Below are 25777 nucleotides of genomic sequence, written 5' to 3'. Positions count from 1 at the left end.
AGGCAAGCTATGATTGGTCGAGGACCGATGTAGTCTGTCATGTCTCTCAGCTGAGTCATGGCAAGAATTTATGACTCTATAATTGGCTAGTCTGACACAGTGATCAATCAATTAATCATTTATTTGTCACATAAAATCATATAGGTACGACTCCAGTGAAATGTGATCCTGTCAGCTGCCTCAACTTGTGCACCATCATTAAGTCCTTTTAAGTGCCTGTTCTTAAATTGCAGGCTGCTGCTTTGTAATCATCCATGTTTCCAGACAGGCTGCAGTGTTTTATGACATCCTGGATGGTTCTGGTGATCTATGGTTTCTGGTTGTGGGATGATTTAACTGTAGTTTTGGGTGCAGTGAATTTATTGATGTTGACGGTGGTGTGTCAGAACGTGCTACAGATTGTGATTTGCTCCATCTCTCATGCCACTGATGGCATGCATCATAGTTTGTTTACAAATCTTGACCTCAACAAGACGGTCGCATGGTGACTCCTCCCCAAAGTGGGCAGCAACTCTGCCCTGCAGCTGCCTCTGAATGGTGCACAGTAGTGTTTCAGAGTGTTTATTCCCCCTGTGGCTCAGGATGAGCAGGAACAGGACAGCACCTCACATTCCCACTGTCACACCAATCCTTATTCACCATAAAGCACACACCCCCTTCTTTCACTTGAGTCCTTTGCTGGTTCCTCATATCCCATTGAAAACTGATGCAGGCATGTAGGTCTTCCAGTTTATTATCCAACACTTATGTACAATGGCTAGCAGGATGCTTGTTTGGCAGAAGGATCCAAGCAGTCAGGATCACAGCTGGTTTTTGATTCCTCCACACATGGCAAGGTGAGATGAACACAGAAATGGTCTTGCTTGTCCATGTGGTTGGGATTCTAGCTGATGCCCATCTTCTCCATCTTTTCCTTGATTTTACTGATGTGTACATTAGGAAACCTTGAGCTAGTCAGCTAGCAGAATTGCAGGAGATTAGAATTTACAGACTGGTGGGTTGATTTCCTCATCCCCATGAGTGGTCTGCTGCCACACGCCACCACTGTCAAACACCAACCACTAAAGGCACCACTAACACTTGTGAAATACACATTGGTGTGTATATTCAGCACAAATTTAGCAGAGCTGACAGAAGTGTCATATGTCACAACAACTAATTGTAACAGACAAAGATTTTGTGATAACCTGGGTTGGCATAGAACCAGGGTTATATGAAATTGTTACACTGACAGGAAAATGGGCTAATTATAGAAATAATGTTATTTATCTATAATGCAAATAATAATGGACCAAGTATTGGCCCCTGTGGCACACCATTGTTGATGGCATTGATGTCACAAAAGTGGGAATTTTCCTTTATACTGACAGTCTTGAGGTTCAGTACTAATGCAGCACTAATCATCAGCATGTTTGTGCTGTTCAGTGCTGTCATAATGTGGCTGTAATGAGCTCTGCCTCCTGCAGGGGACACTAGCACGACTGTAGACTGATAGTGCTGCTGCTTCACCTGACTCACAGCCTGGAGGAGATGTTTGTGTGAATGAGACCCTGTAAAGTGGAAACTGAATGGTATTCAGCACAGAAAGCCTACACACACACACACACACACACATACACACATACTCTCAGACTTTTGACAAACTTCCTCGCTGCTGCAGAGTGCAGATATGATTTCTCTCAGCTTAACTCCTCTGTCAGCTCCTCGGGCTGGAGATGGGTCTGGTGGGCGTTATCGATCGGAGGAGCATCATCACCCACACTCAGCAACATGTTCAGCAAAGGTCAACAAAGGTCACAGAGTCAGCTGTGAACCCTGAATACTTTCTCTTTTTTTTTATTGACTTCAGCTCTTCTCTCTAACTGTTTCCTCCGGTCAGTTCAGATTATAAATTGTTCTGCAGGACTCGGCAGCATCGCAGTCACGTCAGAGAGGAAATGCTTCTGGCAATGTGGCACATAGTATTGATAGATTAATGATCAAAAGGTCATTCAGATACAATAATATACAAACTCTTGTGACTTTATAAGTGGGCTGCAGTACTTCAAACCGGTCAGAGAGTTAAATCAGATGTTTCTTTCCATTGTCTTGGACTTGTCAGGGTTTTATGGGTGTTTTGACTTGGACTTGTTTACTCTGACTTGTCTCAGCCTTTATGAATGTTTAACCTTGAACATGATTCTGTGTCTTTGGTATTTTGACTTGACTTGTCTCTGTTTTGTGGATGATTTGACTTGGATCTGTCTTAGTCTTGAGGGAGTTTGGATTTTATTTAGCCTTTTTGTTTTTTGGGTCTGACTGATCAGGAATTGCAAGATTGGTGCCTTGATCGTGCTGGCATTTTGACTTTGATCCGTATCGGTCTTACAGGTGTTTTGACTCGGTGGACCTGGGTTGCCGTGGACTTGTTTCTGGCACGGACTTAAATGTATGAAATTAAGATGTTTGATCTGACTTGCTGACTTGGACGTGTGTTGTACTTCTGTCTAGTCTTGGCCTTTTTTCTAGACATGGACCTGTGTTGGTCTGGACCTGTCTCTGATTTACCTAAAAAAAAGGAATAAAGGTCTGTTTCCAAAGCGTTACAAAATTTAGGATAAGTGGGTTTTAACTCTTTGGTGTCATAGCTTGAACTTGGACTTAACTCTGAACTGAAACAAGTGGTCTTGACTAGAACTCTGCTTTATAACAGCCCAGTCACCACATGAAAACATATTTGAATTCTGTGTTTCTGCAAACCAACGTTTCATGTTCACATTTCATATGTATCATATCAAGGTTTCTAAAGTGATGTGATGTATGAGCTGACTTTTTTTTTAGGAAGTCACCTAGGCAAGATAATAATTATAATGATAATAATAAACTATATTTAAATAGCACCTTTCATACAAGAAATGCAGCACAAAGTGCTTTATAATAAGGGCATTATAAACACTGAGTGCTTCTCATGAAAATAAATAAAATGAACATAAAACAGAACTGATTCATAAAGTGTAAATCAAAAGTAAACACATAAAAAGAGAGTTTCAGACCTGTACCAGGGAAATCAGAGCTAGTTCAAGGCTAAAGTGAACAGATACAGTTTTAGCTTTCTTTTAAAAAATATTTAGTGAGTTACCTTCCCTGTTATCTATAGGTAGTGTATTCCATAGCTTTGGAGCGTAACTGACAACGGCCGCATCCGCGATCTTCTTCCGGCTGTTGCTGGGAACCTCCAATAAACCAGCAGCAGATGATTGCAGTGATGTGCCTGATGTGCTCTCTCTTGGTTGTGGTTGATAGCCGAGCTGCAGAGTTCTGAATGAGCTGAAGTGTCTCAGTGGTGTTTTTTGGGATCCCAGTATAAAGAGTGTTATGGTAGTCAAGTCGGCTTGAAATAAAGGCATGAATCAATTTCTCGACATCTTTTTTAATTTAGAAAAGGGTGTACCTTAGCAGTTTCTGTGGTGGAAAAATTATGTTTTCTTCACCTTGTTAATGTGGGACTTGAAGCTTGGATCTGAACATGCAGGCCACTGTTTGAGACCAACAAACAACAAAAGCTGCAGAGATTTAGTGAGCATTGCTGGGTTTCCAACGGCATTTTAGGCACCAAACTTAGGTGTTCTGTAGCGATCCATTGGCGGGGATAGTGCCACAAAAATTGGTTTCTTTTTTACTGAGACAGCACTGCTATTCCAGCAGGGATTGTGCCCTCATACCTGGGTATTTCTAAGCCGAAAAATATCTTTTACTATCTAACCACACGTCAACGTTAACCACAGTGTTGTTCAAACGTTAAGTATAAAAATGTGCAGATGTAACGTATCTGTGGTTTGCAGAAACGTACAATGACACCAAATTTTTTCCTGGTGATTGTGTTGTTTATTAAAACATCCTGAATAGTCTAAACACAGTTTCCTCCACCCTGCTGTTACTGTATAAATGTTAAAAAAGGTCAACGTGGAAAGAAAGAAAAAACACAACACGTGTTAGAATTGGAGGAAAGACTTATTCATATGCATATGGTATTATACAGCTGGAGCTTAATCCCTGAGGCAAACCAGTGAATACACTTTATTTTTTATTTTGTTTTTTGAGCAGAGCTTTGATAAATTCAGCAGCAGTGAACTCTGTTGGAGAATAGGAGACGTCTGTTTTAGCTCCGGGGGATGAAGAAGCAGCATCATCCGGACGACTGCGGACTCCCGAGACGGTAAAAAAGCGAGCGGCTGCAGAGACTGCTGGGCAAAATGTTCGTAAACAAGCAAACAGCATAATCAGGCCAGCTCCCAGGGTCTGTACACAGCAAAAGTGTTGGAGTGTTTGGAAAGTGTAAAATAATTATTCATGAGTTCTTCCCTGGAAGCAGGTGAGTGTGTTTGGATGCATGCCCTGAAAAACAGGATTCACATACAAATGTTCCAAAATAAATGCAGAAGTTGAACGCTCCGACACCTGGTGAAATACTAAAATTTTAATAAATCATAAATTTCTGCTATGAAAGGAAATGCAGCAGGGCAGCTTCAAGGCACAAGGACATGAGTGTTAACTTGGCATACTCTGTACCAACGATAATGTCTAACAGCTGGTTAACTACCTGTTAACTGCCTCACTTAAGTGAAGTCAAGTTACAAACTGTTTTTAAAGCCGACCCACACAAAAATAAAAAATTGTTTGTGTCTACCTGATAAATGTAAGTTTAACATTCACTCTCTTATTTTATTCAGTCTCTGTTTTTGGTCTCCTTGGGGAAATATCTGTCCCTTTAGCTGCTAAGTGCTGCACCATGTACACCAGCTAGCCTCTATTGCTGTCTGTTTGCTGTTGAGCAGGTAATGCACAGTGGCTTCTTACAGCTTCATCTCTGAAACTAGCTGCCTCCTGCGGCTAAAAACAACACTATGAGAGCGGCGAGAGTGAATCAAGATGGTTAAGTTGCTTGTCAGAGAACTTAAGATGGATATTTGTTTTTATTTTCGACTATTCACAAATTAACTCTTCAACTGAAGGGGCCTGGGCAAACATTATACTGAACAAAAATTTAAACACAGCACCGATGTTGCTCCCATTTTTCACAGGTTTAAGATGAAAATCTACAACTTTTTTATGCACCCAACAGATATTTGTCTCTCAAATTTTGGTCACAAATTTGTTAAGTAAAAGTAAGTGAGTACTTTTCTGAGATACCCACCTGACAGGTGTGGCATATCAAGATGCTGGTTAAACAGCATCACTGACACACAGGTGTGACTTGGGATGGTCACAACAAAAGGTGTGCTCTAAATTGTGTAGCCACAGATGTCACAAGTTTTGAGGAAGTGTGCCATTGGCATGCTGACTGCAGGAATGTCCACTAGAGCTGTTGCCTGTAAAGTGAATGTTTATTTCACTACCATAACATGTCTCCATTGTCATTCCCATTACTGCAGCAAATTGCATAATTAAATTTAAAATAATTGCAAACCAATTATTGCATCAGCTGTCTGGGCGGCTGGTCTCAGACAATCATGCAGGTGAAGACACTGGATGTGGAGGTCCTGAGCTGGTGTGGCTACATGTGGTTTGCAGTTGTGAGGCTGGTTGGATGTACTTCCAATTGAACGTAAATGACATTGGAGACCCTCCCTCTAGATAAAAACCATAAAGAAAAATATATATATATACAGTACAGGCCAAAAGTTTGGACACACCTTCTCATTCAATGCGTTTTCTTTATTTTCATGACTATTTACATTGTAGATTCTCACTGAAGGCATCAAAACTATGAATGAACACATGTGGAGTTATGTACTTAACAAAAAAAGGTGAAATAACTGAAAACATGTTTTATATTCTAGTTTCTTCAAAATAGCCACCCTTTGCTCTGATTACTGCTTTGCACACTCTTGGCATTCTCTCCATGAGCTTCAAGAGGTAGTCACCTGAAATGGTTTCCACTTCACAGGTGTGCCTTATCAGGGTTAATTAGTGGAATTTCTTGCTATATCAATGGGGTTGGGACCATCAGTTGTGTTGTGCAGAAGTCAGGTTAATACACAGCCGACAGCCCTATTGGACAACTGTTAAAATTCATATTATGGCAAGAACCAATCAGCTAACTAAAGAAAAACGAGTGGCCATCATTACTTTAAGAAATGAAGGTCAGTCAGTCCGGAAAATTGCAAAAACTTTAAATGTGTCCCCAAGTGGAGTCGCAAAAACCATCAAGCGCTACAACAAAACTGGCACACATGAGGACCGACCCAGGAAAGGAAGACCAAGAGTCACCTCTGCTTCTGAGGATAAGTTCATCCGAGTCACCAGCTTCAGAAATCGCAAGTTAACAGCAGCTCAGATCAGAGACCAGATGAATGCCACACAGAGTTCTAGCAGCAGACCCATCTCTAGAACAACTGTTAAGAGGAGACTGCGCCAATCAGGCCTTCATGGTCAAATAGCTGCTAGGAAACCACTGCTAAGGAGAGGCAACAAGCAGAAGAGATTTGTTTGGGCCAAGAAACACAAGGAATGGACATTAGACCAGTGGAAATCTGTGCTTTGGTCTGATGAGTCCAAATTTGAGATCTTTGGTTCCAACCGCCGTGTCTTTGTGAGATGCAGAAAAGGTGAACGGATGGATTCCACATGCCTGGTTCCCACTGTGAAGCATGGAGGAGGAGGTGTGATGGTGTGGGGGTGTTTTGCTGGTGACACTATTGGGGATTTATTCAAAATTGAAGGCACACTGAACCAGCATGGCTACCACAGCATCCTGCAGCGACATGCCATCCCATCCGGTTTGCGTTTAGTTGGACGATCATTTATTTTTCAACAGGACAATGACCCCAAACACACCTCCAGGCTGTGTAAGGGCTATTTGACCAAGAAGGAGAGTGATGGAGTGCTGCGGCAGATGACCTGGCCTCCACAGTCACTGGACCTGAACCCAATCCAGATGGTTTGGGGTGAGCTGGACCGCAGAGTGAAGGCAAAGGGGCCAACAAGTGCTAAACACCTCTGGGAACTCCTTCAAGACTGTTGGAAAACCATTTCAGGTGACTACCTCTTGAAGCTCATGGAGAGAATGCCAAGAGTGTGCAAAGCAGTAATCAGAGCAAAGGGTGGCTATTTTGAAGAAACTAGAATATAAAACATGTTTTCAGTTATTTCACCTTTTTTTGTTAAGTACATAACTCATGTGTTCATTCATAGTTTTGATGCCTTCAGTGAGAATCTACAATGTAAATAGTCATGAAAATAAAGAAAACGCATTGAATGAGAAGGTGTGTCCAAACTTTTGGCCTGTACTGTATGTAAAAAAAAATTGCTATGCTATGAAAGGCAACAAAAGATATAGCACATGTGATCATAATAAATAAATTTCCATTATTATTCTCTACCAATATATCAATATCCAGTGTCAGATACTGACGAAAAAGCTGTCCTTTAAAATCAGCATGATATGTGGCTGGTTGCCGTTATAGTTTAATGGCGCTCAGCAGCATCAGGGGGAACAAGAATGAAAGTTGAGTCCGAGTAGGGTGGCTGGGATTGGTGATGGATGGGTCCAACAAACACCAACTTTCAACTGGGAGAGCAGTGTTCACACAAGATTCTAAAGCCAAACCTTGTTCTTTTTTCCTAAACACAACCATGTGCATTAGTTGCTGAAGGAAAATAAAAAAATTTGCATTGTTGTACTGACGTAGTGTGTTTATTTTGAAAGAGACTGCATGTAAACAGTAAATTTTCTGTGAAAAAAGAAGTGTATTATGAAAAAAGTCAGTGCATGTAACAGGCAGAACTTGACATGGTGTCTCAGAACGTCAAAAACCAACACACTCAGGGCACCTTTCAATTGTATCTGGACGAGGAAGGTCCATGACCAAGCATCGATATGTGACTAGATCGGAGTGAGAATGTGTTGTTTCTGCTGGCTCAAATATTATGGTGTTCTGCTGTTCTGCCTGTGGTTTGTGCAAACAGCTTCTGCTGTGCCCCATGAGAAGCCACTGGTTGATTACTGTCCTTCATCACTTTCATATGAGGGAAAAAAGTGGAAAACTAGAGTGTGCTATCCGTGTTATGTAGAATATATCACTGTCAGCTGTTATAGTTTTTGTAAAGTGTGTGCACTTTTCCTCTGTGCCACTCAATCATGTGCTGGCCCATTAAGACGGCACTCAGTCATCGAACTTTGAGAACCCCTGATCCAAGAGTTTTGTTTCAAAGTGCAGAGGAGGAATTCCCCTCAGATCTGACTGGAGAGTCTGGGGGCAGAAGGTGTAGTTTGAAAATGCTCCCACCTAATGTTAAGTATGTGATTATGGCCCTGGAAGAGGCAGATATCCACAGCGAGAACATCCATCATTTGGGGTCAGGACTGATGTTGTTTATGTTTGGGTCAAAGCCCAGAAACTGTACAACTTATTACTGGGACAGATTTTTGGCTGTTTCCTAACATTTAATTAAATTTTCAGCAGTTATTAAGTCCCGTCAGTGTTTATGTGTACGGCTCATTACACTGAAGGGGCACATTTAATCTGTGAATAACAGACAGACGAACAGTCCCGTTCTAAAGATAGAGAGGAATTTGGGTGATTGATGGACGTTTGGACCAAAAAAACAAAACCAGCTGAGTGTCGGAGCAGTCATCAGTTACACAGTTGTGATTTAATTTCCATTTGTCACAGGGCTTTTCCCATTTTTATTAATTTCTTACTTGAGTATTTCTACATAATATTCTCATCGTACTCTGGTCATTAGTGAAAGCATCCATCCGTCTGCCATGCACCATCAGAGGCTCATATCCTTTTCTTTTAATATCAAGCGCACATTATTGAATACGTTCAGTGTGAATTTATCAGAGGTGGAAAATGGTACATCAAAGCATCTATGTGCAGAACATTTGACCAAGAATATGACTACTTTAATGTTATCTCAAGGGGGAGCTAAGGCACAGAATGAAATGAAAACACCTCCCAAAACTGAGACCTTTTAATGTGAACAACTTGCATACGGAAAGATTCAGCATGTCTCTGGCAATAGCATCAGTGTTTGTGTATGAGTGTTGCTGTTTCTACCATCAGAATTTGAGGCCCAGCCATCTACGGTGATTTCGAAAATGCCTTAATGGACATCCTCTTTAAAGAGCTAGGTTTATGCCTGCTGTCGTGTCCTGATGTTGGTCATATCGGACTGAAACTGTGCTGAACTACACCTGGTATTCATATCAATCCACCAATAGTCTCACGTAGCCAGACTTAGATCTACAGCGCTGTGTCAACGCTTTAGAGGGGGAAAAAAACTCAGTTCTGGCTTGTTTTTGTTTCTCTAAACCAATCGAGCCCGGTCTCACTCTGAAGTTGTCAAAATCCGGCGCTTGGGCAGTAACTAGCAGCATGAGACACTGACAAAAAAAAACGTCCTTTAAGGTAAGATAAGCGGCTGGTCACCATTATATTTTAACAGCGTAAAGCGAGGTCAGGGGGAAACACAGCAGGACAAGAACAAAAGCTAAGGTAGCGAGATTTCGAGTAGGGCGGGTGGAAGGGTTGGTGGATGGGTCCAACAAACAACGGCCTTCACCCAGGAGTGGTGTACGTGTCCCTTAAGATTATAAAGCCAAACCCTGCTCTTTTCTTCCTAAACCTTCAATGTGTTTTTGTTGCAAAAAACCCAACTACAAGCGTTTGTCATTGGGGTAAAAACAAGGTCAATTTGTGTTGTCGTACAGATGTAGTGCGTTTATTTTGAAAGGAGGTGTATACAAATGGTAAATTTCCTGTGAAAACGAAAGTGTATTTTGACACGGCGTCCCAGAGCATCAACAACCAACGCATCCAGGGTACCTTTTACATTGTATCTGGACGTGGAAGGTCCATGACCAAACGCTGATTTGTGACAAGGTCAGAGTGAGAATGTATTGACCAGTCACACTCATTCAGGGCAGCACCCAGGATGCAGTGACGGTGCCTTTGTAAAATAGGTGGAGAACACAGTGACAGGGCTAACTGTTGGCAACACACAACTAAAGTTATTAATGGGTTTAATGACAGAGACAAGTTGTTTCAGTATCGGTGTGAGTTTGTTGCCACTGTTTCACAACTCAGGTGTTAGCTAGTGCGAACCGGCAGACTCCCCAGGAAGAGAGCCGTTCTGTTGACAGCAGCAACATAAAGTTTGCTGATCCAGCGGGAAATCGGGATAGTCCGAGGCCAGACCCCCTAAAAGGATTATATTCAGGTATTATATTAAAGATGTGACAAATCAACTCCAGCTGGCCATATCAGAAATAATCCTGTGAGACTGATTACGGGCTTTTCTGTGGTGCGTTCACAAGTTGTTTAAATTGTTGTAGATCTTTACGTCAAGAACAAAGCAGGCATGCCAAGGTTGTTGTTGTCCCCCGTAGTAAAGGAGATTGTAAGCGGTAACATGCAGATAGCGGAAGGGAGGGAGAATGCCAGCCAAAATAGCCAGCCAATGGCAGGCTTATAGCAAAAGTCTGGTGAGTCAGACCACTGCGCCAAAGGATACCATGCTATCCCCAGTGCTCTACAACTCACATCAAAACAATCTGGATTGATAAATAGCACTACAGGTAAAAGGAACAATATGTATTTTTGATTTTGGGTCAAACTAACCCCTCGCAAACATTTGGATTTCATTCTGACTCTAATTCTAATTCTCTAGTTTTTTTCAATATTCGCTCAGATGCATCATGAGGGGCTAAATGGGGTCTGAGATCAAATCAGCTCAGTTCAGATCAGATGAGGGCAGCAGCTCTCAGGTGAGTCTGCGTCTGTTTTTGATCAGTTTGTCTTTTCACTCTGAAACTCTGATCTGTCTTTATGTAACCACACAGCTTTGTGTTGTTGCCATGGCGTCGATATCTGACACTCTGCTGCAGCGCCTACATGATTTAGGTGGCACAGTCACATCTGAATCAAACACACACACACACACACACACACACACACACACACACACACACACTGTATAACAGAAGTGTGTGTGTGTCACAGTGAGGGAGGAAAGACAGAAAACAGTATTTAGTATCTGCTGCTTTTGTGAGCTGCTGCATGTTATATAAAAAGGTTTGCAATCTGTATCCACGTCTGTTTCAGATGCTTCTGCTCTTGTTTTTATTCAACTAAAACATAGGTTTGCTTTTAGATAAATAATAATGGAGATCTGCAGCCTAATCTAATCTAATCTAATCTAATCTAATCCGTGTAGGAACTGATGTTGCAGCTTGCCGTTGTTGTCAGGTCAGTTAAACGTGGAGTTTTCACTCAGTACTCTCAGCTCTGTTTCAGTGTCACTGTAATAAACGCTTTAAAAGAAACGGTTATCTGTCCTCCAGTTCTGTCTTTTATCCCTGTGATCTCACTCACAACAACTCATAGCTAGCTACATGTTGTTTTATTGGATTGTGTTGCCATGGTAACAGCTTGGGTCCAAGTTCACTTGCTGCCAGCTGTTGACAACAAACATTGAAATGTTTATAAAGCTGATGCTTCTGTTTGAAGCAGTGATGTGGTTTTTCAGCAGCAGTTTACTCACAGACCTGTCATGCTCCAAATGTTCCTAATGTGTTCTTTTGATGTAAAAGCAGATGGTATTTAACACTATTAATTATTAAAAGTTAATAATGTTTCATTATGTTTTATTCAAGACACTGTGGTCCAGAAATGACTGGTGTTTAGGTTTGGTCTCTTTGTTCTTATCCAGTATGTCTGGTTCCATGATATGAGGGTACTATTATCATTTAGAGTTCTTTGTTTTGAAGATAGTTGTGAAGTGGAACCATCTATTTCAGATATCCCTGGCTCCAGAACATACCAGACAAATCTCGATTTTTTCCCAGCTTTCTCCTGCATTTCAGTGCCATTTCTCAGAGCCTCCCATTTGTTGTTCCTCTTTGGAAACTCCTGTAATTTGCATGACCCTCAAACTTTATTCAAGATAGGGGTGTCAGTGGTTCAGTGGGTAGAGCAGACACCCCATGTATACAGAACCTGTCCTTGCTGCGGCGGCGACAGGCTCACTTCCAGCCCCTGGCCCTTTGCTGTGTGTCATCCCCTCTTTCTCCCCTTTCACACTTGATGCACTGTCCTATCCATTAAAGGCAAAAACACCCCCAAAAAATCTAAAAAAACCCCAACTTGATTGTGGATACTCGTCAAACACGTATCCGTAAGGTTTTGTCTGATGTCACCTAAGGTGCCAGATTGTCCTGAAAACACAATCTACACACACAATCCACATGCCACATAAAATTTCAACCCATCTGTCAATGCAACTTGGCAGGGGCGCATGCATAACTGCTTTCTGTGCAGACCATAGACTGTTCACAAAGATCGATAATGCACTCCACTTAGCCCTATTAAATCCAAAATATCCAAAATATGATGCTGCCATCTTGCACTGGCAATGTCAGTTGGAGCCAAAGTCTGCGCGGTATCGACCACTGCAGTGTTTAGTTCCCGCCAAAACACCCATCTGACCCAGTTGTGAGCAACACTATTAATCATGAGCTCACCGATTGGCACAAACAGCTGTTAATCATGACATCACACTCCCTTTTTATATTATTAAATAACTAATCAAAACCAAACATAACAGAAAAATGAACGGTTAAGCACACAGCAGCATGATTAGAAATACTTAAACTGATAGAAACCATCATTGGGAAAAATGTATTTAAGGTGTACAGTTTTTAGTTTGGCCCATGTCCCATCACTAACATGGAGAGGGAGGGCATTATGACCTGTACTGCAGCCAGCCACCAGGAGATGATTGAGAAGTTTTGGCTTCGCTTTTGGGGAGCTGTCATGTCATCCATCTTTTTATACAGTCTATGGCACAGACAGATGGGCTGGCTAACTAGACATGGCTGTTGTCAAAATGGACTACAGTTTCCATTTATATCTGCTAGTCACCAGTAAACCAAACTCTTAACCCACTGGCTATTGGTCTGACAACAAGAAGCCTCTGGTGGCTATGGCCAATATTTGGTTGATCTGGTGTAGCCAGCGGATTTCTAATCGACAGATCAGCAGTTCAATCCTTGCCCCCTCTAGCTCACGTTTCAGTACCCTTGGGAAAGACACTGAACCCCACATTGCTTCCGAGTGTGACTGCATGTGAATACTAAGCTGAGTAGCAGGTGGCACCTTGTATGGTAGCCTCAGCCACCAGTGTACATGTGAACGGGTGAATGTAAAAGCACTTTGAATGGTTGGAAGACTTGAAAGGCCCTCTACAAGTGCAGATCCATCAATGTACCACTTCCTGATTAATAAAAAGTTTAACTGTCATCAGACGATAGCTGAAGGTTTACAAAATTGCATTCTTGCCAATGCATTCTGCCTCTCCACACGGATTCTTTACCTGCTGCTCAAACCTGATTGATCAATACTGTGTGGACCACAAATGGAAACCAGAACGCTCTGATACCAAATTCAGATTCTGCGTACATATGCTGATATATGTTTACAAAGATTACCAGGATAGTGGCCATGCCTTTCGCAAAACCTATAAGGTTAATTTTGATATATGGCACAGTGGGATAAAGGACAAAAATAACTCAGCTAAGGTCATTTTATCTGGCTAATGGAGCTTTTCACATCCAGTACATTACATGCACAGTTAAGTCAAGCTAAGGTTATTCCTCCACTAGGCCAATTCATTGGACTACTGTCCTCGTCCCAGTATACAAGCACAGGAGGGGAATCAATTTATTGACTGTATGTTCGACTCCGCTATGATTGGACCTTTTTCTGGTTTAACTTTTACGTCATAGATCAAACAATCAAAAAAACAAGTTAGCTACGGTTAGCTAGCGGCAAACTTGTATTTTTAAACATTCAACTCTCTCAGCTGACACAACATGAACTGTGTCTCCTCATCTGTTCAAAAATGCACTGGATGTTGATTTTGCCATGTTGTTACCAGCTTCTTCTTCTGTCACTCATTTAATACTACCCTGGGGTGGACATTGTGGAGCATATGCAGAGCACCTCGGCCAGTCATGTAAACGTACTCACTGATTGTGTGGTTGCCTAGATTGTCAGTGTACTGATGTTGCCAAAGAATTGGCAGTTTTGCATGTTCATGCGCTCCCCTCACACCCACCCACCCATCCACACACACGCTGAAAACAATGCCAGCAGTAAAACACCCATTCATTTCTCCCACAGACAATGGTGGGAGATTGATAGCTGTAGAGCTCCTCTACAGCTGGGATTGGGATGAAACTCTTAGTCAAATCATCAGCACCATAAGAATAACAACTGTGAAATAATCTGCTATGACAACAAAGTCAAAGGTAGAAGCCTGTGGACATAAAAACTTTAGGTGAGAAGTCAACCAACACTCCCAAGTTGCATTTTGGTAAGAAACATCCAATCACCAAGCTTAATAGTCTGTCATGTGCTCACTAAAAATGGGCAAAAATTAAATATTACAGAGTTGAGCAAACTATCAATACAATCTGCAGCTTAAATAAATTGACTTTTAATTTCTGCATCAATGTTGGATGAATTCAGCAACTGTGGCACCATGTTTTGTTCACAGCTGAAACAACAAAGCACTTTGAATTTTCTACAATTCATATTCGCACCTCCGACTGGCTTCTTCTCCATAGCAACAGTAGTCGAGGCTCATGAGTATTCTAGTAATTAGAGTCACACCAAACTGCTGGGAAAAAAACATGATTTCACTGGAATTAACTTTGAATAATTAAAGCTGACGGCTTTAACATAAATCTATGGGATCCTTACATCATCCAGGAGTCTTTCTATTTTACGTAACATTGAGGATATGCTTAAAAGAAAAATGGTAATAATACAGAGTGGAGTAAAACACTGCTTATGTTAAGCTCAAAGCCCTGCTGTGCCTCAGTCCAGCCTCACAGAGCTTAGTATGGCTGTAGATGTTTAGTCTTGTCTCATGAATATCCCAGGATAAATAACATTGAAAGCAGCTGGAAAAACAAGCAATAAAGCACCTACACTTTCTTGTCTTTTCTGGTGTTTTCTTTTTGTGTCTGTCACTCTCATTTTGAAGGCAAAAGTCTAGAAGTCAGTATTTGAAGCTGTATGATGTCCCCTTTGACAGCTCTGTATCTAAATCCACTGTTTGAGCTCCGCTGCGACAGACACCAAGTCAAACCACCTCATCATTGTGTCACCGTCGTCTAATTTCAGCCTCAGCTGGACATAAATAAAACATTTTCTGGACTCTGGACCCTTGTTGTCTGCAGACAAACCAGGAGACACAACCAAAGAACAGATTTCTGTGACGTCAGCGGGTGAAGTCTGCTGAAAGATCATTACCGAGCAATTACACCGATGAGACCGTTACATAACGTACGAACGTACACTCACACAGCGCATACAGTAAGACTGGATCTCATGTCATTAAAAGAGCAGCTTCCATCTGAACACATCTGCTAATTAATGCATTCTGCTGGTGTTCCCACCAACCCCCCAAATGTAGAGAATGTGTAATTAGACACTACCATCTGTGATGAAGCAGAGATCAGTCCCGAGGTCACTCGCACATGAAGCCATGACATGACGATCAACAAATTGCAGAATGCTTTGGGTTGTACTGGTTCCTGTCCTGGTGCCCATTATTACCAGTCTCATCTCATCACTGTTACAGCCTGGGAGACTCTTGATTGACTGTTACAGGAACATAACAACCCGTAACATAGTGTGTAGCCATTATCACAGGTTCTGCTTATGTCTCTACTGAACTCTGTCCGCTTTGGGTTTGAGATCCTGGGGCTAAACCTTGGTGCTGCACTGGATCAAGCAGCAACCCTCAGGGCTGAAAAATGAAGCCAACACAGAAGTGCCAAAAACAGCAGTTCCTTGAATGGCTACTTACAGCTGGCTCCAAGAGTGAGTCAATCCTTTTAGACCCCAATGTTAGTATGCCAATCTCTACAGCAGAAATATTTTTTACACAACACATTCTCACTCCGACCTCGTCACATAATAACATTTGGTCATGGACTGTCCACGTCCAGATACGACATGAAAGGTACCCTGCATGCGTTGGTTGTTGACGCTCTGGGACGCCGTGTCAACTTCTGCCTTTTACATGCATTGTCTTCTTTCAAAATACACCATGAAATTATGTGTTGTTTTTCCTCCAAGTTTGGCTCTAGGATCTTACAGGGCACGAACACCGCTCTCTCAGGTGAAAGTCAGTGTTTGTTGGACCAATCGGCCACCAGTTGGACTTTTGCCACCTTAACTTTCGTCTGTGTGTTGCCGTATTTCCCCCTGATGCCGCCCGTCGCCGTTACACTATGACAGCAACCGGCCGCATATCATGCCAACGTTAAAGGACGCCTTTTTTCGTTGGTTTCTGGCGCTGCAAGTCACTGCCCAAGCACTATATTTCAATAACTTCGGAGTGAGACCGGACTTGTTTACAGCCTGGTACAAAAAACATGTTTGGTCTCTTGCTAATTTCAACTTTCATGACAACTGTACAGATTTGAATTTTTTTTTCAACTCACATTTTTACATTTTATTAAGGCTTAAAGTTAGGCATATCTAAGGCCAGGGCCACTTTGAGTGACAGGCTGTCTGCGAATAGTGTCCTTGGCTTCTCAGTCAGATCCCCACATGGATGTATTAAGAGACCTGGATACAACGTTGGAGACGGGACCACGTTCATTCCTATGAAAGTTGCTTGGTGGCACATTAAGCCAAAAAAGCTCTGTTAAGGTATTATATTAAATTATCGAGATGATCGGCGCTGCTTCTGCATCACTGGGCCCATAGAACAAGTGCACTAGAGACTTACGCCAGTTGAGTCGGCTCCTCTTCGTTTAGTGCTCTGCTTATCTTGAATGAATTCTTAAATCTTGCAGTTCTTCTAGACTTCACAAATGTTATCGGATTAAATGTATTAAATCCTGAAAGTGAAATGAGTTGTGATGCTCAAAAAAGGTATCCACTAATTCAGAGGTGTCCCTTTCCCAGTGTAAGTCAATGGGAAAAAGTCTTTTTAGGTCACAGGGCATCATGTGACAGGCCAGGAAGTTTGAATGCCACTATGAAAATTGGCTTCAAAGCTCAGTGCACATCCTGACCAGCCCCCCAGTGCCCGGTCAGGATGTGCTGCAAACCACCATGCCCCATGGCATCACATGACAGACTCAGGAGTTGTAATTCAACTGTTTGGCCATTACGAAAATTGGCTTCAAAGCCTGATGCACTTCCGGGGGACCTGGATCCACCCCTCGCTCCTTCACAGTGCCAGCCTTTCGCCCAAATATGGTCACTTCTGGCTCCAATAAACCAAGATGAACCCGAGTGTGACATCACAGTCCATTTTATACCATCTATGTTGGAAACAAAGTGGAACACCCCACCTCACAGAAAAAGTAGAGAACCCACTGGAAACATCAGTCATGTCATTGCACTCTATTTTTATGATTTATTGATTTTCCCTGGCCATTGAGTAGAGCATCCTGACACCCTGAGCTTTAACCTGCACTGCATCAGCTTTGAGCCCATGTTTGATTACATGTCGGGTAAAGTCTGATATTAATGGGTTGGGTTGGGTCCAGAATTGATTCAGAGGTAACAGATTGGTTTGTGCCTGTTTGGTTTGTGTTGAGCTTGGTGGGTGTGTGGAGCATTTGCAAAATGCAGGACTGTATAGTACAGATTTAGAAAATATAGGCTGCATAGCTGTGTGGTTTCAGGCTCAGCTTCCAAGGTTGTGGCTATTTCCTGGAAGCAGTATGTTCCAGTGCAGACCTGCAATATGCCAAAGATGTGTTCATTCATTTTTTGCTTGTACCCATAGCCCCAACGTTTAGTTACATCTTTGAGGAGGTGCCGTTGAGCTCAGATGGAGGTTGTGGTGCAGCTGCAGAGGCTCCTGCGCTCTGTTGCTATGCTGTAACCTCCTAAAGCACAAGTTTAAATCCAGCTCAGCGCTCAGACTGAAGCTCTTTGAATTTGTACTTTGGGAAGAAAGTGAAGAAACAAGAAAACATCCTGAACAGCTGAACAGGTTCTGCAGAGAAACAGAGTGCAGGTTACCAATATGTGTGTGTGTTCAGGTGAGTGTGTGTGCAGCGCTCACACTGTGTGGGTTGTTAACTGTGTGTGTGTGTCACTTACTGCGTGGGTTGAATGTCAAATGAATACATCTCATTGACATGTACAAAGTGCTTTTTATTCTACTGTTGTGATATATGAACTAGACTACATGGTCATAGTGTGACGCTGTTTGTGAGCGAGTGAGTGAGCCAGAGTGTGTGTGTGTGTGTGTGTGTGTGTGGGAGCCGAGGTTGTGCGGCTGTTTGAAGTGAGCAATGGGGTGCAGCGCTGCAGCTGCTGTTTGCATGCTAATGCTGCGGCAGAGCTGGAGGACGTGGGAGAGGAGGGGAAAAGGCCAGAGCCCGCCCACACACACACACACACACACACAAAATCACAACTTGCCATTTCACACTTCTCCTGGTGGAGAATCAGAGAACAGGCTGGATGTGTTGATGTGTTGCTGCCTCACTGCAGAGCATCAGGAGGATCAAACCCACCAACTCACCCACATTAGACCCAGACGAACCAAAACCTCCGTCAGCCATCGAAGTGCTGAGCATCTGCAGCTAAATAGAAAATGAAGTCCTCAGATCCCATATTTAAGTAAAAGTAGGAATACCACAGTGATGCTCTTAAAGTCTGGGGAAAAGGGGCTGAGCAGGAGGATGTGGGAGTCAGGTGACCAGGACTGACGGAGAAAGTCTGAGGACATCTGGTGGACAGGTGGAGAATGGCAATAACGCTTAATAGAGATTCAGGGAAAGCAAGAATGGCTGAAAGGACCAGTAAACCAACACATTCTCACTCCCACCTCGTCAGACACTTGGTTAGTGGCCCCACACTCCAAACTATGACACTCTAGGTACCTCTCAAACAGTTTTGGATGCTGAGGGACAGCGTGTCAATTTACACTCATTACATGCATTGCTTTGTTTCAAAATAAACTTCCAACTCAGGTAAAAACTTGTGGGTTTACTTCCTAAGGTTTAAGCAACAAAAGCACATAGTTAGGTTTAGAAAAAAAAAACATCATGGTTTGGTTTAAAATAAGTGTGTTGTTACTAACCAAATGTAATGTCCCGTGACATGTCACTAATGTAGTATGCTACACATACTGGCATACTGTGTTGTTATTAAAATAACTCTTGATTGACTTTTGTCCAAAGTCCAGAGCTTAGTTGATCCTCCACCCTTCCCAGCCACCCTACACAGACTTCCTCTTTACACTACTACAGTTGCTCTGGTGTGTCTCATACTGCTGCTAAAGGGTGCCTCTGTACGTCAGTAGCCCTTTTTGCACTACCTGTTCAAGACAGGTATATTGTACAGGATTTGTGTGATGTTTTGACAACGTGTTATGCATGCAACTCACTGTGGGATAATTAAAAAGCAGCTAGCAGCTAACTCAAAGAAGATGAACAGCGGCCAAACATGTCTGCAAACTGGTGAAACAATGAGATCTGTGAGCTACTTACCCTCCAAGCAGAGGATAAGATCAGCTGCCATATAACAGTCCGTAAATGATTGTTATTGCCATGTTATGCGTTTGTCATTGTTTATAAAGTGATGCCAATGTGTATGCTATATGTCACACTAGAGGCTGACCCTGTTGTGTTACATGTCACATCACGCCATTATGCCTTATTTGATTCTGCAATGCCGGGATGCTGTTTAAAAACAAAAACTACTCAGTTCCTCAAAATTAAATAAATCTAACATTGCTTGCAATTATAAAACTAAACTCAAATAAATACAGAAAATTAACTAAAAAATAAGAGTAAAAAATAAATAAATAAAAACTAGTGAAAATTTTAAAACTATAATTACTGATTCACATAAAGGCAATCTAAAACTGCTCAGCCACCCCATGTCCAAAAGTTCAAAAAGTACATTTATCAATCTATAAACAGGAAAATAAACGTCTCTTTTAGCAGCTGTTCACAAGTCTGATGGCTTCTGCAATAAAACCTAATGTTCCTCTATTTGTTTTATGCACAGGCGATATAAATCACAATATGTTTGAGTGTGCAAGACAGCTGTGTGACTGAGCAGTATGCTGGTATTCTGTTCCTACCCAGAAGGTAAACATGCATCACAGAAACAGAAGAAAGCCTCCCATTCTTCATAACTCCACCTAAAAACAACACAATGAGTCAACAGGTTGCTAAACTAGCCAGTTAGAGTGGTGTCTCAGCTACACTGGCATGTAGAAAGACTTGATGGTGTGTATGATGTTTCACAATTTGGGTGGTACAGCTGATGTTTAACCTGCAGAGATGGAGGAGTATATTTACGGTCTTCTCTGTTATAGTACCCTGAGTACATGATGGGCTGCTGAAGTGGAAGCAGCTCCTCTGAGTTGAAACCCAGAGCTGCTGATGAAAAGTTAATGGTATCCGTGAGCAGTCCCTCCCCCCCGGGCGGCAGTAATGACAGAGTCTAACTCCATGTCAGGGACCACCAGCAGAGCTCCAGGCCAGTAGGGAAGCCTCACCCTGCTGCCCAGGGTGGGGACTCCTCAGCCCGGGTATCTGTCAGCTGACAGCTGGCTGCAGGAGCTGCAGCGCTGAGGATGATGGGAAGCTCCTTGAGCAGGTGACAGGGATCGATGTTCGACTTGGAGCAGCGTCACCTCGTATGGATTCTCTGGTGACCTTTAACCTCTGCTGTCGAAGGTTGTATTTCTCCTGCGTCAAGCCTAGAAACAGCTGAGGTCAGGATTAAACTGCACATATTTCAAATTTTTATGGTTACATTAATTTAATTTGTAATTTCAAATTCAGCTCAGTTCGGCTCAGCGTGAGCTTTGTCAGAGTCAGAATAAGATCCCAGTCAGATCCATGTTGATCAGACTATGAAAAAAAGAGATTTGGAGTTGACTCAGGGTTCTTTATTTTTGAATAATCTAAATATTTATTATTGCAAAGCTCTCAGTATTCCAGTCCATCAATGTTCTGACCCTCACCCCTATGGTCACGAGCTCTGGGCAGTGACTGAAGGAGTGAGATTGTGGATACAAGTAGCTCAAATGAGTTTCCTCTGTAGGGTGTCTGGGCTCAGCTTTAGAGATAGGGTAAGGAGCTCTGACGCCCAGAGGGAGCTTGCAGTTGAGCCGCTGCTCCCTCGCGTCAAAAGGGGCCAATCAAGGTGGTTCGGGCATCTGATTAGGATGCCTCCTGAGTGACTCCCATTTTTCAGGCATGTCCGTATGGCAGGAGGCCCCAGGGTAGATCCAGATCACACTGGAGGGATTATATATCTCATCTGGCCTGGGAATGCCTCAGGATCCCCCAGGAGGAGCTGGAGAGCGTTACTGGGGAAAAGGAAGTCTGGAGTACCTCACTCAGTCTGCTGCCCTGCAACCTGACCCCAGATAAGCGGATGAAAATGGATTGATGAATATTTATTACTGGATATAAACAAAGCAAATGAATGTTAGATTTGAAACAAACAAAAAAAAACAGGTAAAAGTGGGAAAAAACTTGACTGAGTGGCTTCCTCTTAAAGATAAAAATACATAAACATTGGGTTGCTGGGGCAAATAATATCCACATAAAGATGCTCTTATTTTGAAAGTGGCATCTAGTGGTGAGGTTGCACATTGCAACCACCTGAAACTTATCCCATGTTCCAAGCGTGTAGTAGAACTCTGGGAGCCGACACAAAAGGGTGAAATGCGAATGGCTCTATGAAGAGTCAGTGTTTGGTTTGTCCATTCTAGGCCACCGTAGAACCAACATGGCTGACTCCATGGAAGAGGACCAGCTCCATATGTAGAGGTAAATGGCTCATCTAAGGTAATGAAAACACAACAATTTGTAGTTTTAGGTGAGTAGAAAATATATGTATTTAAATTGTATATAATTTCTGCCTATATCCTCCTAAATCCTGTGCACTGAACCTTTAATGTCCCCTCAAAAGAAGTCTGATGGGTCATGAAACACGACCTGACAGGCTGGAAGTAAACCAACAGTTTATCTAAACACTTTATGTGGTGGTCAAACTGAAAACAGGAAGATAGAGGAGGCAGGATGTCAGTTTGAAAACTGATGGATGCCCATTTGGGGTAACAATTGTACCATTTTAGATAACAGAACAACTGCAAAAATAGACTAGAATTATCCTTTAATATCACTGCAGAGCAAAATTGAAGTGTGTGTTTTAGCACGTTTCTGTAACCTGAATTCATAAGAATCTTGTGCGTCTTTGATACTTGAACTTCTTCTTGTGATTCCACTGTATTTTACAGAGTGGGATGTTTCAGTCAGACGTCATTAAAAGCTGAGCGGAATGATCACAGCATTTCTCTGGTCTGTTTGATAGGAGAGTGAAGTCGATGGTGGTGAGACAGATAAAGCAGTGCTGGTATTGTTACTGATTTTCTTTTTCCAGGTCCCCTCTGGAGCTGTGTAAAGGCTCAGTAAAACAGGCAAAAATAAAAAGCAGAAAAAACAGAGGCAAACGTATCCAAAAGGGGATCCACAGGATGGCTGTATGGATCACAAAGTTTGTCAGTCTACCATCTTGGTCCTAACTCAAATAACTTAACTATTGGATGGATTGCCATGAAATGTTGTTCAAACATTCATGATCCCCAGAAAATGAATCTTAAGTCCTTTGGTGACACTCTAGTGCCTCCATGGGGTTCACTTTTGTGGTTTTTAGTGAAACAGCTCAACAACTATAGGGTGGATTGCCATGATGTTTGGTGCCCTCCTTCATGTTCCCCTCAGGGTAAATTGTAATAACTCTGATACCCTGACTTCTCATCCAGCACCATCATCAGGTCAAAGATTCAATTAGAAAACTCACTGAAGTCCAAACACCTGCAAAAAAAAAATCATGTTCCCATCAGCCTCGGCTGTATTTTGTGTTTTGCGCTGAGGAACATGCTACACTAAGACCGTTGTTGAGCTTAACATCAGCATGTTACCACTGTCATTGTGAGCATATTAGCATAACAGCGTTAGCATTTAGCTCAAGTGCAGCATCGCATAGCTGCTTGCATGGCTGTAGACGTTTATTAAACAATTAAGCACCATCAATTTACGTTCACTAAAGGTTCGTGATTTTTTGAGTGAGACTGCTGTAGCCAGTAGTGGCAAAATTGTGGTTAAACCAAAAGGATTTTTCTCTTTAACGTAAAGTTGAATCTCTGTAAGGATCCTTTTCATATATTGTCAGCCTGCAGGAATTACTTTGCAGACGATTTTGCCACTACTGGCTGCAGCAGTCTCACTCAATACTGGACCAATTTCAACATTTTTTGCTCCACTTAGTCACTGACACACAAAAACATGAGAAAATAGGGTCTAAAATGTGTCTCAAAATGCATACTTTTTCCTTTAACCCCAGATTTTGCACCATGGACTGCAATGAATATATGAGCAACGTTTGAAGCGCAATGTTATGATGAAGTGTGTCTCATTTGTGTACATAATCCATGCAACTGAACATACTGTGTAAGACCATCTGCAGTGCGAACATAAAGTAAGAAGAAAAATTATGCAATTCAGAATGCAGCATCAGTAAGCTGTCACCTCCTGAACAGAGCCCACATTCAGTTCCCGGAAGTCGTCCCCAGTGCAGACGAAGAACAATTTCAACAGATGTTATATAACTTGAGAAAGATCTGCAGGTGAACGAGCTCTATGTCTGTCTATATGCACTGCTTAAATTCACATCAGAGTACACATGGAAATCGTATCACTGACTCGCACACCAGTAAAATAGACTATTGGTGAAAACCTGTCTCTATCCTAAGGAGCCTGTTTGGTTCCTTCACATATAGAAACTGAATCTGTGTATATCATGTTAGCAGAAGGCTCGGGAGAAAAAACAGAAAAAGCCTTTGTGATAAAAATAATACAGATTACGTGAGAAGGTAGCCATGGATACAACATCCAGTCACCCTTGTCAGTGCATATATGGAGAGATTTATGTGTTTCCACCTCAAGTAGTTGTCTAAATGCTGTGTGTTGTCAGATAGCTGCAGTGTAGGTGGATCCTGACCCCGGGAAGTCACAGCGTTACATAAGCCTGATGGATTTGAATCACAGCCTCCATTTCATAATTAACATTAATACTGAAAAGTTTCTCTTGAAAACTGCAACGCATTCCAGCAGTACTGCTGATCAATGATTAAAATCACGATTAAATCACTGATTTCTATTGGCTCCAGCTCCATGCACATTTTCACAGAAAACTCCCACACATGAGATGAGACCTCGTAAAAGCCTCCAGCTGAAGTGTTAACATGTTATTTTAAAACGTGGACACATCACTACGAAACATTCAAGGACAATTCTGCTTTTTACAACCTTTTTCCTCATTATTATCCTTTCTGAAAATATTTTACTCACCAAGGATGTGCCTGAAATCACTCCCTCGTCCACTCACTCACTATAACCTCTGCATAATGAACACTTAGTGGTTCCTTAGTGACCATTATCACAGAGAGAAAGCACATGTCAAGGACACTATAGGTTTTGTTCCATTGAGGGAATTTTCTCTCAGTATTCACACACTCACATAACATGGACAGGAAATTTAGTATAGGGAGGGATTTTGGTATGGCTGCCCCTTGAAAGTTTAAGATTCAAATCATCAGTCAACTGAGCTTCTTCACATTAATTTGTCTTCTTTTTTTGGTTTATATTTTGTCAGTCAGTGTGCAATGTACTTCTGCGTCCTCGACATTTCGGTCCCCAGATTTTGCTGCAGAGTGAGCGCTCCTCACTGTCACACTGCTATTTGATACAGGCAGACCCAGACCCAGGGTGAGTTTTACCCCTGTTCGACAGTCATGGGCTGGCTTGGCTTGGTTTGGGCCATCAGCCCAGCACAATAGGGATTTGCATTTCCATTGCAACAGGGCTACCTTCTTGAAGGTGTGATGGCTTGTCTTGAGTGATGACATTTTAAAGGGCCAGTGTGTAAAATGGGTTGAAAACAGTGACATCAGTGGTCAAATTCTAGATTGCAGGGCTCACTCGCTCACCCCTCCCGTCGGGTAACTGACGGTGGCCTCGTAGGGACAAAAAGCCTTGCGCACAAGTTTTTCAGGAGTAGGTCTATCTAGCGACGAGGTGAATATTTATTTAGAAATCTAAACCATGTTACGATATTGTAATGAATCCCTCACGAGCAGGAGACCAGAGGAGCGTTCGGGAAAAAGGCCAGTTTATTTGAGCACTCCAGAAACTCCGGTAACACTCCAGGGGGTAAAAGACTCCGTCCCAAACTCTGACTCTTCTAGCGTAACAGACACACTTCATACACACATACTCGTTTACCATACCGAGTGGGGACCCCCTCCCCTCTCTGCTCCACCAATCTCCAGCCCGCACACTGACTGACAGCGTAGCCGGTAAACAGAGCTCAGCTGTTTATTTAGCCTAGCAATATCTCCGGACTATAGTAGCTGCAATGGACGACTTTGAAAGCGATTTTGAAGAGTATCTTGTAGCGGACACAGACCCAGAGCCATACTTGTTTGAGCCGGAGCATACAGATGAGGAACTCCATGTGTTTGATGCTGAGCAGGCGAGAAGAGAGGCTGAATGCACAGAATGGGATTTGGTGCTACTGCTGCCATCGTTGGGGAGATATATCATCAGGAGGAAAAGTGCCGCAGAGAGTGCATCACAAGGAGTGAAGTTGCATCTTCTTTTCCTCGCAGATGACAGTTCAGGTTCATTCTCTCCTGTTGCGTGGTAAGTATGGTCCAT

The sequence above is a fragment of the Epinephelus lanceolatus genome, chromosome 1 (genome assembly GCF_041903045.1).
Source record: "Epinephelus lanceolatus isolate andai-2023 chromosome 1, ASM4190304v1, whole genome shotgun sequence".
In the NCBI taxonomy this organism is placed as follows: Eukaryota; Metazoa; Chordata; class Actinopteri; order Perciformes; family Serranidae; genus Epinephelus; species Epinephelus lanceolatus.
This window is presented reverse-complemented; position numbering follows the sequence as displayed.